The following is a 6,000-nucleotide window of genomic DNA, read 5'->3' on the forward strand; positions in this document are numbered from 1 at the left end:
CATTTAGGACAAATATGGCGGCCGAACCACGTGACCGATGACGTCATCATTAACATATTTTATTCCCCATGGAGAGTTCTTTACAATGAGCCATACCTCAATTTTTTCTGTTCAGGACTTTTGGAGATGTGGAGGTGCAGAGTTTTTCGGTTTTTCCAAGATGGCGGCCGACCACGTGACTGATGACGTCATCATTAACATATTTTATTCCCCATGGAGAGTTCTTTACAATGAGCCATGTCTCAATTTTTTCTGTTCAGCACTTTTGGAGATATAGTGGTGAAAATTTTTGCCGTTTTTCCAAGATGGCGGCCGACCACGTGACATATGACGTCATCATTAACATATTTTATTCCCCATGGAGAGTTCTTTACAATGAGCCAAGTCTCAATTTTTTCTGTTCAGCACTTTTGGAGATATAGTGGCGCAACGTTTTTCGGTTTTTCCAAGATGGCGCCAGAACCACGTGACTGATGACGTCATCATTTACGTATTTTATTCCCCATGGAGAGTTCTTTACAACGAGCCATGTCTCAATTTTTTCTGTTCAGTACTTTCGGAGATATAGAGGTGCAAAGTTTTTCGGTTTTTCCAAGATGGCGGCCGAACCACGTCACCGATGACGTCATCAATTGGGCACAGTCTATTCCAGGGCAAGACCAAAATGTGTGCAAAGTTTGGCGATTCTACGTGCAACGGTGTAGACGCAGTGCTGCAAACAGACAGACAGACAAACAGATGAAAAATCGGTCAGAGACCGAGGACTTGCCGGAATGTACTTTTTTATCGGCCATTTAGAACAAATATGGCGGCCGAACTATGTGATACATGACGTCATCATTAACATATTTTATTCCCCATGGAGAGTTCTTTACAATGAGCCATACCTCAATTTTTTCTGTTCAGGACTTTTGGAGATGTGGAGGTGCAGAGTTTTTCGGTTTTTCCAAGATGGCGGCCGACCACGTGACTGATGACGTCATCATTAACATATTTTATTCCCCATGGAGAGTTCTTTACAATGAGCCATGTCTCAATTTTTTCTATTCAGCACTTTCGGAGATATGGAGGTGCTAAGTTTTTCGGTTTTTCCAAGATGGCGGCCGACCACGTGACATATGACGTCATCATTAACATATTTTATTCCCCATGGAGAGTTCTTTACAACGAGCCATGTCTCAATTTTTTCTGTTCAGTACTTTCGGAGATATAGAGGTGCAAAGTTTTTCGGTTTTTCCAAGATGGCGGCCGAACCACGTCACCGATGACGTCATCAATTGGGCACAGTCTATTCCAGGGCAAGACCAATATGTGTGCAAAGTTTGGCGATTCTACGTGCAACGGTGTAGACGCAGTGCTGCAAACAGACAGACAGACAGACAAACAGACAAACAGACAAACAGATGAAAAATCGGTCAGAGACCGAGGACTTGCCGGAATTTACTTTTTTATTGGCCATTTAGGACAAATATGGCGGCTGAACCACCTGACCGATGACATCATCATTAACATATTTTATTCCCCCTGGAGAGTTCTTTCCAATGAGCCATGTCTCAATTTTTTCTGTTCAGCACTTTTGGAGATAGAGGTGCAACGTTTTTCGGATTTTCCAAGATGGCGGCCGAACCACGTGACCGATGACGTCATCATTAACATATTTTATTCCCCATGGAGAGTTCTTTCCAATGAGCCATGTCTCAATTTTTTCTATTCAGCACTTTCGGAGATATGGAGGTGATTTTTTTCCCGTTTTTCCAAGATGGCGGCCGCACCACGTGACCGATGACGTCATCATTAACATATTTTATTCCACATGGAGAGTTCTTGACAATGAGCCATGTCTCAATTTTTTCTATTCAGCACTTTCGGAGATATGGAGGTGCTAGGTTTTTCGGTTTTTCCAAGATGGCGGCCGACCACGTGACTGATGACGTCATCATTAACATATTTTATTCCCCATGGAGCGTTCTTTACAATGAGCCATGTCTCAATTTTTTCTGTTCAGCACTTTTGGAGATATCGTGGTGCAAAGTTTTGCCGTTTTTCCAAGATGGCGGCCGACCACGTGACTGATGACGTCATCATTAACATATTTTATTCCCCATGGAGAGTTCTTTACAATGAGCCATGTCTCAATTTTTTCTGTTCAGCACTTTTGGAGATATAGTGGTGCAAATTTTTGCCGTTTTTCCAAGATGGCGGCCGACCACGTGACATATGACGTCATCGTTAACATATTTTATTCCCCATGGAGAGTTCTTTACAATGAGCCATGTCTCAATTTTTTCTGTTCAGCACTTTTGGAGATACAGTATAGTGGTGCAAATTTTTGCCGTTTTTCCAAGATGGCGGCCGACCACGTGACATATGACGTCATCATTAACATATTTTATTCCCCATGGAGAGTTCTTTACAATGAGCCATGTCTCCATTTTTTCTGTTCAGTACTTTCGGAGATATAGAGGTGCAAAGTTTTTCGGTTTTTCCAAGATGGCGGCCGAACCACGTCACCGATGACGTCATCAATTGGGCACAGTCTATTCCAGGGCAAGACCAATATGTGTGCAAAGTTTGGCGATTCTCCGTGCAACGGTGTAGACGCAGTGCTGCAAACAGACAGACAAACAGATGAAAAATCGGTCAGAGACCGAGGACTTGCCGCAATGTACATTTTTATCGGCCATTTAGGACAAATATGGTGGCCGAACCACGTGACCGATGACGTCATCATAAACATTTATTCCCCATGGAGAGTTCTTTTCAATGAGCCATGTCTCAATTTTTTCAATTCAGCACTTTCGGAGATGTTGAGGTGCAAAGTTTTCGGTTTTTCCAAGATGGCGGCCGAACCACGTGACCGATGACGTCATCATTAACATATTTTATTCCCCATGGAGAGTTCTTTACAATGAGCCACGTTCCAATTTTTTCTATTCAGGACTTTCGGAGATATGGAGGTGTAAATTTTTCCGGTTTTTCCAAGATGGCGGCCGAACCACGTGACCAATGACGTAATCATTAACATATTTTATTCCCCATGGAGAGTTCTTTACAATGAGCCACGTTCCAATTTTTTCTATTCAGGACTTTCGGAGATATGGAGGTGCAAAGGTTTTCGGTTTTTCCAAGATGGCGGCCGAAACACCTGACCGATGACGTCATAAATTGGGCACAGTCTATTCCAGGGCAAGACGAATATGTGTGCAAAGTTTGGCGATTCTCCGTGCAACGGTGTAGACGCAGTGCTGCAAACAGACAGACAAACAGACAAACAGACAGACAGACAAACAGATGAAAAATCGGTCAGAGACCGAGGACTTGCCGGAATGTACTTTTTTATTGGCCATTTAGGACAAATATGGCGGCCGAACCACGTGACCGATGATGTCATCATTAACATATTTTATTCCCCGTGGAGAGTTGTTTACAATGAGCCATGTCTCAATTTTTTCTATTCAGGACTTTTGGAGATGTGGAATTGCAACGTTTTTCGGTTTTTCCAAGATGGCGGCCGAACCACGTGACTGATGACATCATCATTAACATATTTCATTCCCCATGGAGAGTTCTTTACAATGGGCCATGTCTCAATTTTTTCTATTGAGCACTTTCGGAGATATGGAGGTGCAACGTTTTTCGGTTTTTCCAAGATGGCGGCCGACCACGTGACATATGACATCATCATTAACATATTTTATTCCCCATGGAGAGTTCTTCACAATGAGCCATGTCTCAATTTTTTCTGTTCAGCACTTTTGGAGCTTTCGTGGTACAAAGTTTTGCCGTTTTTCCAAGAAGGCGGCCGACCACGTGACTGATGACGTCATCATTAACATATTTTATTCCCCATGGAGAGTTCTTTACAATGAGCCATGTCTCAATTTTTTCTGTTCAGCACTTTTGGAGATATAGTGGTGCAAAGTTTTGCCGTTTTTCCAAGATGGCGGCCGACCACGTGACATATGACGTCATCATTAACATATTTTATTCCCCATGGAGAGTTCTTTACAATGAGCCATGTCTCAATTTTTTCTGTTCAGTACTTTCGGAGATATAGAGGTGCAAAGTTTTTCGGTTTTTCCAAGATGGCGGCCGAAGCACGTCACCGATGACGTCATCAATTGGGCACAGTCTATTCCAGGGCAAGACCAATATGTGTGCAAAGTTTGGCGATTCTACGTGCAACGGTGTAGACGCAGTACTGCAAACAGACAGACAGACAAACAGACAAACAGACAAACAGACAAATGAAAAATCGGTCAGAGACCGAGGACTTGCCGGAATGCCCTTTTTTATCGGTCATTTAGAACAAATATGGCGGCTGAACCACGTGATAGATGACGTCATCATTAACATATTATATTCCCCATGGAGAGTTCTTTACAATGAGCCATGTCTCAATTTTTTCTGTTCAGCACTTTTGGAGATATAGTGGTGCAAAGTTTTGCCATTTTTCCAAGATGGCGGCCGACCACGTGACATATGACATCATCATTAACATATTTTATTCCCCATGGAGAGTTCTTTACAAAGAGCCATGTCTCAACTTTTTCTATTCAGCACTTTTGGAGATATGGAGGTGCTACGTTTTTCGGTTTTTCCAAGATGGCGGCCGAACCACGTGACCTCTGATGTCATCATTAACATATTTTATTCCCCATGGAGAGTTCTTTACAATGAGCCATGTCTCAATTTTTTATATTCAGCACTTTCAGAGATATGGAGGTGCAAAATTTTTCGGTTTTTCCAAGATGGCGGCCGAACCACGTGACATATGACGTCATCATTAACATATTTTATTCCCCATGGAGAGTTCTTTACAATGAGCCATGTTTCAATTTTTTCTGTTCAGCACTTTTGGAGATATCGTGGTGCAAAGTTTTGCCGTTTTTCCAAGATGGCGGCCGACCACGTGACTGATGACGTCATCATTCACATATTTTATTCCCCATGGAGAGTTCTTTACAATGAGCCATGTCTCAATTTTTTCTATTCAGTACTTTCAGAGATATGGAGGTGCAAAGTTTTGCCGTTTTTCCAAGATGGCGGCCGACCACGTGACTGATGACGTCATCATTAACATCTTCTATTCCCCATGGAGAGTTCTTTACAATGAGCCATGTCTCAATTTTTTCTGTTCAGCACTTTTGGAGATATAGTGGTGCAAAGTTTTGCCATTTTTCCAAGATGGCGGCCGACCACGTGACATATGACATCATCATTAACATATTTTATTCCCCATGGAGAGTTCTTTACAAAGAGCCATGTCTCAACTTTTTCTATTCAGCACTTTTGGAGATATGGAGGTGCTACGTTTTTCGGTTTTTCCAAGATGGCGGCCGAACCACGTGACCTCTGATGTCATCATTAACATATTTTATTCCCCATGGAGAGTTCTTTACAATGAGCCATGTCTCAATTTTTTATATTCAGCACTTTCAGAGATATGGAGGTGCAAAATTTTTCGGTTTTTCGAAGATGGCGGCCGAACCACGTGACATATGACGTCATCATTAACATATTTTATTCCCCATGGAGAGTTCTTTACAATGAGCCATGTTTCAATTTTTTCTGTTCAGCACTTTTGGAGATATCGTGGTGCAAAGTTTTGCCGTTTTTCCAAGATGGCGGCCGACCACGTGACTGATGACGTCATCATTCACATATTTTATTCCCCATGGAGAGTTCTTTACAATGAGCCATGTCTCAATTTTTTCTATTCAGTACTTTCAGAGATATGGAGGTGCAAAGTTTTGCCGTTTTTCCAAGATGGCGGCCGACCACGTGACTGATGACGTCATCATTAACATCTTCTATTCCCCATGGAGAGTTCTTTACAATGAGCCATGTCTCAATTTTTTCTGTTCAGCACTTTTGGAGATTTCGTGGTGCAAAGTTTTGCCGTTTTTCCAAGATGGCGGCCGACCACGTGACTGATGATGTCATCATTAACATATTTTATTCCCCATGGAGAGTTCTTTACAATGAGCCATGTCTCAA

The sequence above is a fragment of the Myxine glutinosa genome, chromosome 7, assembly GCF_964187855.1.
Source record: "Myxine glutinosa chromosome 7, kmMyxGlut1.1, whole genome shotgun sequence".
Taxonomy (NCBI): Eukaryota; Metazoa; Chordata; class Myxini; order Myxiniformes; family Myxinidae; genus Myxine; species Myxine glutinosa.